We start from the raw sequence: 14,432 nt of genomic DNA on the forward strand, positions 1-14,432 counted from the left end.
GTCAGTCGGCACTCGGGTACCTGTCGTCGTCGTCACCGGCCTCCATGTTCCCCTGTCCCCAACCCGGCCTCGGTGGCCGGTTTCGGGTGCCGGTTTTTGCCCTCCTCACTCCTCTTCTTCCTCCACCTCCTCCTCGTTTTTAGCATGGCATTCCGCTGGCTGCTACCAAGCATGCTATCCATACGTGATGCACGAATGTGTGTGAGAATGTGTGTGTGAGGGAGTGTGTGTTTGGGGTGTATGGCAGCGCCGGGCCCTGCAGTTGCACGCCTGCTTTGAAGCAGGGAGGAATTGGGGGAGAAGGTAGGCAGACAGACTCGAGGCTCAGCCGGGATGCACGCGGTGGTCCTCCCGGAGCTCAGGCTTGTCTGGCCCGACTTGTCTCGTCTTGTTCTCTCGCTCCTCTAACGGTGCTCCTCTCGCCTGTAGGCCAGTCACTGAAGTTGTTATGGGGAGCTTCTGCTTGAGGTTTGGATTAAACGTGATGGGGTGGGGGGCTGGTTAGTTGTTTGCACCCCCCATCACCACCTCTCTTTTTTGTCTTTTCTGTCTGTTTTTCATGGATGTGCTGCTGTTGTGTAGACTGTGACATAATTGTGCGTGGGGGGAGCACACACACAGTTTTCTGGTGTTGTCGGTTTTGAAGGCTTTTGTGATGCTAACCGTGCTAACTTGACGTGTGTGCGTGCACAAAAGGGTTGCAAAAAAACTTGTGGAGTTTTCATTTAGCAGCCTCGTTTGGTTGTAAGTGAGCGCTAGTGCTAAAAAGAAACTGTTTTGTTGGGAAAATCACATGACAGTGCACTATTACAAGAGTCCTCTTTCAAGTGTTTAAAGCAAGTTAACAGCTGTAATGAAGCGGTTTGGCTTTTACTTTGAAGGTGTGTCATCAAAGTAAAAGTCACTAGTCGCTTATCTAATAGTTTTGGCTGATAGCGTTTTTAGCAGTAAAAAAAAAAGGACAGTAAAGAAAAGCCTTTTGAATGAACAAGTTTGGCCTTTTCTTTGGTTTTTATTGGTGACACAAATGTTTACGCGTTGATACTGCTTAGCACAGGGGTGTCCAAACTTGGTCCTCAAGAGCCGGTGTCCTGCCTGTTTTCCATATATCCCTGCTGCAACGCACCTGATTCAAGGGATCATGATATCAAGCTTCTTCAGAGCTTGCTGATGAGCTGATCATTTGAATCAGGTGTGTTGCAGCAAGGAGAGCTTGAAAATAGGCAGGAAAGCGGCCCTTGAGGACCAGAGCTGAACACCCCTGGCTGAGCACCAAAATCGGCTAAAGCCATCTCTTAATAATGCAAAACTTTTTTTTTTATACTTATAGGGCTTGTATTTCAAAAAAAAAAAAGATGGCCTATTATCATAGACGTCAGCCCATCATCATCATGTTACAAAATTTCAAATTTGATTGACGTACATGCACCCAGTCATACGTAGATCTGTCAGACGCATCACTGCTTATCTGGATACAATGGCGCTACCTGCCACAAAATTCGATCAAACTAACAAGTTGCCTTATGAACTTCCTGTTTGACTTGTCTCCTCTGAAAAGTATAAAAAATGGTTGGAGTACCAAGTAAGCCAAGAACTTACATACATATTGGAAGGAGGACTTTTTTTCCCTTCATAATGTCATTTTTGAAGTGTGTTTGCTAGGGGTGTAACGGTACGCTAAATCACATTTCGGTTCGGTCTCTTGGAAACTTCGGTTTGGTATATTTTCGGTACAAACAAAACAAGATTTTTTTTCAAAAATATATTTTAAAAAGATGACAGGTAAATGGTATATTTTCTGAAAAGATAAAAGTCAACCATTTGGGTGATATTCTAAGAAATTACACCAGAATAAAAATTCACTAACAATAAAGATCTCTTAATTTTGTAAATTATTAAGAGACTGAAATCTTTAAACACTCAGCAGCAACAGCCTATGCCACATTTAAGTATTCAAGTTAAAGACAAGTTTTCATTACCGTACATATATACACTTTTTGTGATGAAAAATATGCATACAATAACAGTTACAATTATTGCTAACTATATTAAAACTCTTTTTATAATGAAATACAGTAACTTGAAAGTCTTTATGAAATTATATTGAAATCTTTGAATGTTCAACAGCATATTGTAATGAATTGGTCGAATTTGTGTTTTGCTGAGTTGGGATGTTTACGAGGTTCATGGATGCATTGTACGGCGAGTGAGAGGAGCAGCGGAGAACGAAGGAGAGCTGTTGTACTTTGTTTTTGGCTAAAAAGACTGCTTGCTTCCTTGTCTAAGAAACATTCAAAGTCGGATGATGTCGTTTTAAGTCTTATTATGTTAGACGTGCTACCTGCATCATAGCCACCGATCTCATGTAGCAATGTCAGCACACAACTTTTGGACTTATCCACGTATCCATCTGCGATTTTAACAGGAAAGCAAGAAGGTTCCCAAACAGGAGACCGCAGTGTACGGGGGAACTTCGAGCTTTGTAATTTTATTTTTTTGTAATTTTATTTATTTAAAAGGGACAGTGCATATTAATGAACATTTACATGTAAATATGCCAGAATTAGCCAATGGCTACTTTCCATCTGCAGTCCCTAGCAGGTCAAAAGAAGTAACATTACAACACCAATAAAGAGAAGGACAGAAAGAAATCAGCACATAGAACTGACACATCAGTGACATACAAAACAAAACCCCAAAATAAATTTATAATTATAATACTAACAAGAGGGTACATAGAAGCTTGATTTAAAATTAGTGCTCACAAATTTGGTTTCTTTTCAGCCACTTTTTTAGGTTGACTTTAAAAGTGGTGCAGTCTCTTATTTGAATAGAAATCTCATTCCAGACCACAGTTTTTTTAAATGATCAAAACTTTAAATATTATGTTTCTGGAAAATAGGGAAGTGATGGGTGGAAAATGATTTTCTATCCAATACTTTCACAGCTTTTTTGAAGAGAGATTCCTGGCTTGACTTGATTGCGTATGCGTTTGCTCCTCTTTAGCGCCGCCGCCCTCCTCTCCCGCATGCAACAGTTAATAGCGCCTGTGCGTAAGCTCGCGCTAATAATAAAAACTGATCAGAAACGAACATGCCATACCAAAACGTATTAATACCCCCGCGTGTACCGTTACACCCCTAGCGTTTGCCTCATCTGCCAGTACACTATCGCGACACCAAAGAAGTGAAATATGGAGCGGCATTTTGAGCCATTGATAAAAACCTTGATAAGTCCCAGTCAGTACCATCCTCCACCATGACTGATGATCATTTAGAAGTGTACTTAAGGCTTGCTATCAGCAGGTAATGTGCTGATTGTGCATCCCTGCCTGATTCCATTCAGTTCAAATCATCATCATCAAGTAAGGACAAAAATGTACACTAGTTGTAGTGTGCAGCTTGCGTTCATTCAGTTCTGCAAGCCACACCAACTTATATTTGTTATGTTCCAAGAAGCATGCTTGTAGTTCCTTTTACTTTATTTTCAATAAGCACACAGTCCTAAGATAAAATCCGACAACAATGGATCTGTGCTCTCCTCCCTCGTATCTATTCTTCCATCCGGAGGTGTTTAATCGGGATCTCATGCAAAATATCATTTTATTGTAAGAGTTGTACTGAGTGGACTGGTCATTTATTTGAACGAAATTACGCCGCTCGATGCAATTATGGCGCACGGCTGCCGAGCCCGCACGCATGCTCTGATGGGTTAGCTCTTCTTCTTCGTTGGTTTAGCGGCTTCTTCTTCGTTAGTTTAACTTCTTCGTGTTTGGAGGGGATGCGTGCTGCCCACATAACGCACCATGCCGCGATCGGGTATGTTTTCAATTTTTTTTCTATCGAACGTTTTATCAAAGGCATTTTCTATTGACTTCGATCACGTGTCAATCGCCATACATGTTGATATTGAATTATTGATCCAGCCTACAGGGAACGTACTTGTAAGTTGCTTTAAGTTGAGGGTTCCAATAAGGAGGACTATTATCACATTGAAGTATTCATTCATTAAAACTATCCATCCATCCATTATCCACACAAGGGTCGCGGGCATGCTGGAGCCTATCCCAGCTGTCTCGGGGCAGTAGGCGGGGTACACCCTGAATTGGTTGCCAAGCCAATTGCTGGGCACACAGAGACAAACATCCGCACTCACAATCACACCAAGGGGCAATTTAGAGTGTCCAATCAACTTACCATGCATGTTTTTGGAATGTGGGAGGAAACCGAAGTACCCGGAGAAAACCCACGCAGGCACGGCGAGAACGTGCAAACTCCAAACAGGAAGGCCGGGGCCGGGATCGAACTGTGAGGCGGACGTGCTAACCAGTCGACCACTGTGCCGCCTTCATTAAAACTAGAGCCATGATTTTTAAAGTGTTAAGTGCAAAGAGCCATATTACCACATAAACCCCCATCCCGTCCCCTCACTCCCTAGCTCACTCCATATTTTGTCAAACTCCCCTTCTTTGTTTGTTTTTTTAGTTCATGCAGTGTTCAAACTCCCAAGCAAGTTGAAACAAGTGCTTCATAAATTTGGGGAACAACTGTGTCTATTCTGCCTGACCTTTCAAAGAGAGCAACTTGTGCTTGTGAAGTCCAAGTCCCCTTTGGAAAATTCCCGATTGATGTTTGCATGGAGAGAATTCAAGTACCGCTGAAGATGTGAAGTCTTGCTCAAACGATGCCAAACATATGAGGCAGAATGACCCTGCAGAAAACCTTCTAGCATAGACCAGCATTTATGAGCTCACAAGATATGCTAGTTTTGCTGTGTGCTGGTGTTGTCATTTTTTTTTTTTTTAAAGTGAGGTTGCCATTATATTCAACTAGGGGTGGGCGATATGGGCAAAAAAAAAAATCTCAATATTTTTTCAAAAAACTCGATAACAATAATTTGGCGATATTCTACAAAAAATATTTTAAATCTGCACTTGCTTCACGGACCAATTGTGGATAGACAGCATGTGTGAACAACATCTCTTTTAAATTTCTGAATACATCTTCTGGCAAACAATGGTATTCTAGGACAATATTTAACAATAAAGAACAAAGAATTATGTATAAACTTACATTGATTTTTGGGAATATGTATGTCATTTAAATGTCTCTGCTGTTATTCCATAATGATATGACATTTTGAGCTGCAGTAAGTACTGGTGTACCGCTGCCACCTACTAGAGCAATCAGAATGGGAAATAAATGTATTTGATATGTGATTTGTGTGACAGAAGTGTCACCTAGCGAGAGAAAAAAAAAAAGACGGCGTCATGACAACACCCATTCTCATACATTGGCCACCATATTCAGAATAAAGTTGAATAACAAAGCTGCAACTTACAGAAAAGTGCATTTTCCCACTCATTCATCGCTGTGATATGTCGACTTTATCTTATTTTATTTATGTTTGGGTGTACCCTGGTGTCATACTAATAAGCCACTGTAGTTTGTGCAATATGCCTCGGGAATACAGGCTAGTTATGAATGATGCGGACTACAAGCGTGTGAACTGAATGTTAACCGAACATCCAGGCTGTCACGTTTGACTTTCTTGCTAAATTACTGGGCGCGTGTGTGTGTGCGTGCTTTTATATTTGTTGGTTCAATTCGGCGACTGTTTCCTGAGTGTGTGTGTTTAAGCTTTTGTTTCGCGTACGTGCGCGGTCGCCAAATTTTCCTCGTAATCCATATGGCTCGTGGTGCAACAGAATTGCTCTTCACGGTGACCGTTTTGGCAATGTTATTCCCACCGACGTCAGTTTTGTCAAGCTCAAACCATTTACAGACTACGGACGACGTGGACTTGCGCCTTGCTATTATTCCCCGCTGGACACTCTCCCAAACTTGAAACAGAGCGGCTGCATGGTGGACGGAGTCACGTGACTGGGCCCTGCCCGCTGATTCGTCGAATGATTATCACTCCCTGCTCCTCTGCCGTCAATGCGACCTGATTTGCCGAATGAGTCTCAGCATTTCCTCATACTTCGCGGCCGTTGACTGACTCGTTATGATTGTCGAGGCAGTATTAATACTTGATAATGTAAAATTACACATCGTGAAAGCAGTATTCACGATGATATCGATGACGATATATATCGCCCACCTCTATATTCAACAAAAACTGTGTTAAAACGTCCTGTGGTTAACTTCATATTTTTGTTAATTCACATATTGTTTGTTTTCCCCTCCCATTTTGAGAGTGAACTTGGTAGGCAGCAGTACTCTACGTTTTTTCCCTCTATCTCATTTACATCGAAGTGCATGCGCGAGATGCATGTAGCTTGTACCTTGCTTGACGAATGTCATCTGTTCAATCGCCGTGTTCAAACAAGCCCTTAATCATACGCACAATAGTGTGCCCATATTTGGAAGTGCTGATGTAGCAGCCGATCAGGAAGTAAAGTGAGGCTTTTCCTATTGATTTGGAAAAAAATTATATTTCATTGTTACAAAAGAAAGCCCAGTCTTTGCTCATTTTTAAAAAAGAAAATCAAGAGGAGGCAAGCTGTGTCTTTCAGTGTTAATACAGTAAATGCACTTTATTTATCAAGGCTTCCTCCATTATCCTCACGCCGTCACTTGTAAGTCCACCAAAATAGCAGTAAATCGCTTGCCAGCCCCTCCCCTATTGGAAACGCTTAACTCAGGGGTGTCAAACTCCAGTCCTCGGGGTCCGCCCTCCTGCATGTCTTAGAGGTTTCCTCGTCCAACACACCTGATTCAAACGATCGGGATCAGGATCAGGCTCCTGCAGATCTTGCTGATGACCTGATCATTTGAAACAGGTGTGTTGCAGCAGGGAGGGGTGGAAAACAGGCAGGACAGCGGCCCTCGAGGACCGGAGTTTGACACCCCTGGCTTAACTCATTCACTGCCACTGCTGAATTTTCTTGTCTTTACACAGTCCAGCCATTCAATCCCAGGAACTTTATTTTTATTTTTTCAAATTTTTTTTCAAACGTTAGGGTAAAAGAGGGTCTGATAATGTCTGGCAGTGAATGAGTTACGAAAAAAAGAGTGTGCATCTGATTTTGCTCAAATTAATATAGAAATATACTTACATGAATGTGTGCATGTTATATGTTATTTATATTTATATTATATGATCCATCCCACCAAATCAGTGCCAATTGCTTTTTGTAATACTCTCAACATAAACCCAAAGTTCTGTATTTTGTCCCTCTTTTTTTAAGTACTAAATTTGATTAGCTCAAGATGTGTATTGGTTCATCTCAGAACTTGTTTTATCATGTCCGTTTTCTGTACTGAAACTCTGTGTGTGGTTTTAGCATAAAATGAGCAAATACAGGCACTATAACTGAATGTTAACTTTAAACACAATACATATCAATGTGCAGGGCGCTAAATGTATTTTCATGTCATTGACTGGGGACGCAAATAGCACAAATCTGCTTGAAGGGCCCATAGAAGCAATACCATAGAATGAGGTTTTGATATATTTGATTTAATGGTCAACAATACATTTACATCGTTATTTAAAGGCTTGTTAAGGCTAAAATGAAGGGCCTCCACGCAGCTATGAAGGTGTTGGGTACGTGTGTCCCTTCTGTCATCTATAAACGACGCCATTGATTTATGACCTGTTAAATGCAACCAGTGGGGAACAAGCTGGCTTGTCACCAAATAATTTACAGTCGTTAAACTTCTATTTGAAGTTATGTGGTTAGGAGTGTCACAATTGCTCACCTTACTGTTTGCTCTCTCCATTCTTTGATGAGCGAGGATGCTTCTTTATATCAGGCAAGGCAGACTTATTGAAGGAGTTAATCTTTCGGCTTGCATCTCCCTCCAAACAAGATATGAAGACAAACCCACCACTCTGTCTCTGCCTGCAGGAGAACTACGCGCACCGGAGGAGACGTGTCTGTGGGGGTGCGCATGTCACACTAACTACATCGCTACAAAAAAACACAACATTGTGTATAAAAAATAAGTTATCGCTGTTCTATTTGGCAAGATATTTGCACATTTTTCATTGAACTTTTAAGACATGCTGATGACCCTGGGAACTCCCTGATTTTTCTATCAGTAATATAAATATGTATATTGTAAAAAAAAAAAAAAGTTGTACAATGAACAACTTAACCCATTTAGTACATACAGAATTGGCTAATTCTGTGTCCAAAAAGCATAAAGGCTATACAGCAGCATATTTGGCCATGAAAATGATCATAATCTGCTCAAAACTGCATTACAGTAGATGCCACACTAATGGCTCAATAAACCTCTGTGCGCATTTTCTACTAGTGACGTTTGACAGAAAGCATGCGCCCCAGCAGCCACTTCAACTAGCCACATCTGCAATAATTGTGGCCGAGACTGCCACTCCCGCATTGGATTTACGAGCCGCAGCCGACGCTGCCGTTAAGATCAATACTGACCCTCTTTAAACTGGCACAATACCCATAGTCGACAACGACTGAAGGAGACCTGAATGAATATAAAATATAAATAAGCAAGTATAGAAAGAAACGGTGTAATATATTTATCTCACTCCCCCACAGGCCCACAAAAAGATGCCAGAAAAGTTCTTGTCGCAGTAGGCTGTCTTGAGGAAAATATCGATACCCTTGTTTTCCTCGCAAAAGAACTTGTCAAAACGTTAGCTCAGACATTATTTTTGTGTTCAATAGTGTTTAACAATGTTTAAAATGATATTTTCTTATCAAGTATATCCTAATATTTAGAATTAATTAATAAAAATAATTTGAAGTTCTTCTGCCAGTTCGAGGTACTTTATACAGGTATAGTATCGAAGTCAAAATTCGTCTCGTGACAACACTAAATATTAATGCTCAAAGAATAAATCACTCACAGAATTATGTACTTAGCGGTGACCGTTCAACAATGCACATTTCACACATGTGCACACGCCGCACACACATATTTTTAAATAAATGCAGGCCCCCCCAATCAGTTTAGTGCCAATGGCCATTTTCATGTGAAGACTTTTTCAGGGGCCAAAATGAAAACAGATGATTAAAATATCACATACCATAGCTGCACTTCAACTAGCCATGGCCGCTTGTATTCCAACAAGTGTTAATTACTACGATGACAGTAACGACAAAGTGTAGTGTCACATAGCGTTTGCTATGCATCCATACATTTTCTGAACCACTTTTCCTCGTTGTTGTTAGTTGTAGTCTGCGCATTACTGGACATCATAATCTGGCAATCAAGCTTCACGTTGTGCCGCGGTTAAACGTGAAGTACAGTTGCACTGAAGCGCGGGGAATCTGAGGGTGTTGCCAGGTTTCTGTGATTAACAAATGCAACAGTTCCAAACTGAGCGATTTCCCGCTTGTCGTTGCTTCAGATCACCCGTTGTGTGCTACAGATCTGGTGTTGGAGGTAGAGAGGCACCTCGGGAGCGGAATTTGAGTGGTGAGCATTTACCTTTGGCTAACTGCGTAGCCCATCTCGGCAGCCCCGCTATTGTTGACATTGCCTCCGTCACCTGACAGACGCAACAACAATCCACGCAGGTCCTGCTATCTACAGTGAGTACGGAAAGTCTTCAGACCTAAAATCAAAAATGTTTATTTTATTTCTCATTAATGTACAGTCAGCACTACATCTTGACAGAAAAATGACAGAGAAATGTAGAAATGTTTGCATAAGTATGAAAAAGAAAACCTGAAATATCATACGGTCAAAAGTATCCATACCCTGATGCATTTTATTGAGTAGGAGCCCCCTTTAGAGCTAGTACAGCCATGAGTCTTTTTGGGAATGATGAAACAAGTTTTTCACACCTGGATTTGGGGATCCCCTGCCATTGTTCTTGCCATTCCAGTTCTGTCAGGTTGCATTTTCAGCCATTTTCAGGTCTCTCCAGAGATGCTCAATCGGGGTTTGGCCAGGGCTCTGGTGAGCACTCTGGATGAGGTTTTCCTCCAGGATATCTCTATACTTAGCCGCATTCATCTTTCCTTCAATTGCAACCAGTCGTCCTGTCCCTGCAGCTGAAAAACAGCCCCACAACATGATGCTCCCACCACCATGTTTTACTGTAGGGATTGTGTTGGGCAGATGATGAGCAGTGCCTGGGTTTCTCCACACATACCGCTTATAATTAAGACCAAAAAAGTTCAATCTTGGTCTCATCAGACCAGATAATCTTATTCCTCATAGTCTGGGAGTCCTTCATGTGTTTTTTTTGGCAAACTGTGCGGGCTTTTATTTGTCTTGCACTGAGGAGAGGTACTTTCGTTTACAAACGGGCACTTAATCCAATTTTGCTGATCCGTCCTCCGTCCGCCAACTGGGCACCCTTCCGTCATAAAAATAACTGTCCTTCGACCCTGTCCGTCCTTGGCCTTTTAAAGCACTTCCCTCCTTACATTTCGTCAGTTCAAATCATTGTGCATAGACGACAAAGGAAGAGCAAGTGATAAACGGGCAGGGCCAAGCTAGTGATAGACCGATATGTTTTCTTCAGGGCCGCTACCGTTTATTAGTAGTCAAGCAGGCTGATAACCCATATTTGAAGCCGATACTAATATGCAGAAAAACTTACCATCAAATTTTGTAATAATAAAACTCCAGCTTTTGACTGTTTAAATGCCTTTAAGCACATGTTTATTAAACAGCTTTTGTGATTTAAAATCTTAGAAACTCAGTTTTAAAATTCTAACCAAAAGTACAGGGAGCTCCCAGGCTCAGCAGCACGTTTTATAAAGCTAATGAAAACATACAATTAAGTAGCTTCTTTAAGTTTACAACAGTAATAAATTCAATATATTGTAAAACAAATGTTCATCTTCCACAAACGTATTATCTTTGAACAGTTTTAAAGTTCAAAAACAAAAAAGTGCATCCTCAATTCTGCAACTGGCCAGCAGCGAAATGAACATCTCATCAACGCAGCTGTCTTCTCTCCGTTGCTTACTTGATTCTTGCATGTCCCAGCCGCCTTGATCATACTGGCTTTCTGTGTTAGAAAGTAGTAGAACAGGCACAGCCAGTATTGACTTTCACTTATAGTGTCCTATGAACCGCTGCACCAGTTTTAAGGGGGCTTGCAGACACATAAACTCACATGCACTCACTCACGTCCTATTTTCCTATCAATGTTTTATCCGCAACCTTGTTTCGCGTGGTTAAACCTTTCTCCTGAGCCATGGAGTTGACGCAGCAAATTAGCAGCTAGTTGGGAGTTAGCCTGTGAGCTAACTACTAGTGGGGGCAGGCAGCTTTGTTTATATGGCACATTTAATGCACAAGGTAACTTGATGTGTTTTCACGAAAGTACACTTGCTGTAAATTCAAGTGATTAACACTACAGGCATGTGTAGACAGACTGAGGGCAAGCAAAGCTTCCGCTTCACTTGTGTTTATATAACGTTAATGGGCTCATAGTAATGTTACAAGTACAAATAGTACAATATTTCACAATATTTTCTCCTCTCTCCTCCTCTCCGTGTGTGTGAGTCTTGAGAGCAGTCAATCTCTCGGGGCAACAAGCAGCTTGAACTGCTGATTGGCTGTTACCCACTGCGCGAGCAACCAATCAGATGGTGCTGTGGGCGGGTCAATGACAGAGACAGTCACAGCCACGGACTCAGGAGACAGAGACGTGCGCTGCGGCTATCAGAGCCAAAATAATTCCGCTTTTAAGTGATCGCATATCGGCCGTCAAATTAATAAAAAGTCAAATGCCGATAATCGCCAAAATGCCAAATACCGGCCCCGTTAATCGGCAAAATGCCAAATACCGGCCCCGATAATCGGCCCGGACGATAATAGACCAAGTCACGCGACTCTGTTAGCAGCCGAGCAAACGTGTTTCAAATGTGGAGGAGTGTCCCGTCTCAGTAGGTAAATTAATAGCAAGGCACAAATCCATGTCTCTATTTTGTAAATGATTTGGGGTTGACAAGACTGACGTCGGTCAGAATAACATTGTTAGATGTGCCAAAACGGTCACCGTGAAGAACTATTCTGTTCACAACGAACCATATGGATCAGGAGGAAAACTTTGCAACTCCCCAAGCGTGCTAAACAAAAGCTAAGTAAACACACACACACACTCAGAAAACCCTTGCCGAGTTGAGCACACACACACAAACACACACTGTACTTTAGGCGAGCAAGTTAAATGTGTCAGCCAGGATGTTCAATATTCGCTTAACATTCAGTGTACACGCTTGTGGTCCACATATCTACATTTGTGACTACATCACAATTTCGGAAACTGTCTTTTCAAAAGATCACGGCTGAGTTTGTGGTCACTACAACGACGAGATTGTAGTAATAACAGCCACTGAATTTCTCATACGGTCTGTGTAAAGGACCGTCCACAAATTACATGCATGTATTCTAGGGTGACCCATGTGGCACAAATCTATGACGGCGTATTGGTGTCACCCAGCGAGGAAAAGAAAAAAGACAAGACGAGATTTAAAGTCATCATGAAACTGAACATGAACATGAAATGACGTTAAATCACATCATGACAGGATTTAAAGTCGTCATCACGCTAGTTGACGTGGGAATCCTGAAGTAGGACGTCCATGGCAGCATGAAGTCAACCGGTTATATAGCTCGCTTTTGACGCCAGGATACACCCAAACAAACCGTTTTCTGAAACATTCTGAATATCCCATTTATATGATTGAGTGGACTGAATTGCTCTGGCATTTGAATAACCCACTGTGTACAGCGAGACACGGCGTCTGAAATGACTGCAATGGACGTCATTTTCGCGTGTTACTTTCAACTGTCAATAAAGCACTTGATAGGCATGTCACTCACCACATGAATGAAGCCGGCGGTTTCCTCCTCGTTCCAAAAGTGTGCTTCTGTGCTGCGTCTCTGAGCTTGTTTACCTCTTATGTATTTGCGATGGGTTTCACGCCAAATAACGCACTTCAGCATACAAGCACTTCCTGTACTACAAAGACCAGCATTCCTTGCGGCTGAGCAATGAGCATGCGCAGAATGTCTTGATTGTGTCTGTTTGCGCGCCGGCAGTATCTTTGCCTCTCCTCCTTCTCCATCCACTTCTCAGCAGTAATGCTAAGTACAGCATTTTATGTTTTTATTTTAATGTATTTTCGTTTTTTGTTTTTTTTTATACCAAGCATTTTGATGTGCGCTTTGACTTTAACGGTGAAATCCGACATACGCAGAAATTCAGGTTCCATAGCCAGTGTAAGAACAGAAATCGTTAAAATTAAATTCGTAACCCGAGTTTACACTGTAGCAGTGCCATTTTTCAATGGATATGCGGTCCATTTGCCTCAAGTTAGCTTCAATGTGTCTGTTGTATTGGTCAATAGCTTGGAGAGCAAAATGGTAACAGCGCATCCTCATCAGTGAAACATTTCACTGCGTGTGGCTCCGGTGGGAATCCCCTGTAGCTTTTAGCACGAGTGCTATCATACAGCTGGCAGAGAGGAGTTTTGCTAGAATGTCAATTAAGATTCACTTCCCTTTTCAAATCCGAGAAAAACATATCAGTCGTTAACAATGAGTGATGAAGACTAAGGGCAGCAAAAAATTGAGAATTACTATTTGTTAGCATGACAACTGTTACTATTGTAGCATTGAATCAAATCTCATTGGTACTACTCTGCTACATGGTAAAACATAAAATGCTAAGGGTTGATATCTGTTGGCATAACAGCTGTTAGCATGTTAGCCTTCAGACGAAAGTAAGATGAGACTGTGTACGTGCGCGTGCGTGCGTTCCTGTGTGTGTGTTGACCAATTTGCTTTTACCAACACAAACGTGTGAATAGTTACACTTGGGTCTGAGTCAATGTGCGTGTGTGTTTCTGAAGCCGAGCCAAAGCTTCCTTACAAGAAGAAGCTTTCCTCCTCCTCCCGCCTATGGCAGAGCATACAGAAGGCCTTCTTCTGTGTGTGCGCGTGTGCGTTTGTGTGTCTCCAGCTGGATGCCAAACTACAGCGAGGCGAGACACTCCAATGGCCACATGTGGACCAACAAGAACTCTTTTGTGTGTGTGCGGGTGTGGATGTGTGCGTGTGGAGGATGGGGGTGCGTGCGTGGGGATGTTTGTGTGGGTGTGTGTGTGTGTGTGCGTGTGTGGGCGTGTGCGTGTGTGTGTGTGTGTGTGTATATGTTTTTTGGCACTGTGGGGACCCGTTTCATATTAGACTTTTTAGTCAAACATGCTACATTTATTGTTTATTTTAATTGTGCAAAGTGGCGATTTTCATGACTAATAGGCAAGAAATTATCCCTAGAGTTTGAATAACTATGTCACACGTCTATGTTGTGCACAAATGTGTCCATGGATAGACTTTTGTTTTTTTGTTTTTAAGTAGGGCTGTCACTAACTAATCTTCTTAGAATCGATTATCCTACCGATTATTCCATCGTTTAGTCGAGAAATCTGCCACCTTCGCGCACAAATAGATAAATTATTTCAAGCTAGTTGC

General features: G+C 41.9%; 1 protein-coding gene across 8 annotated transcripts in view; it reads left to right on the forward strand.

Moving 5' to 3' along the window:
• Positions 1 to 14,432, forward strand: part of pcgf3 (polycomb group ring finger 3) — a 39,577-nt gene that overhangs the window by 157 nt on the left and 24,988 nt on the right. The window contains exons 1-4 of one of the 8 annotated variants that reach the window (XM_086023273.1): positions 62 to 303; positions 7,856 to 7,892; positions 9,340 to 9,407; positions 9,488 to 9,523. The exons of 1 other annotated variant lie outside the window; for it this stretch is intronic. The gene's annotated coding sequence lies outside the window, so the exon portion shown is untranslated. Of the gene's footprint in view, positions 1 to 61; positions 304 to 7,855; positions 7,893 to 9,339; positions 9,408 to 9,487; positions 9,524 to 14,432 lie in introns of those variants that run through there. 6 more of the 8 variants (XM_086023271.1, XM_086023274.1, XM_086023275.1 and 3 more) reach the window with 6 other exon arrangements.

This window comes from Filicampus tigris, chromosome 2 (genome assembly GCF_054856515.1).
Source record: "Filicampus tigris isolate MCC_2025a chromosome 2, RoL_Ftig_1.0, whole genome shotgun sequence".
NCBI classification, from domain to species: domain Eukaryota; kingdom Metazoa; phylum Chordata; class Actinopteri; order Syngnathiformes; family Syngnathidae; genus Filicampus; species Filicampus tigris.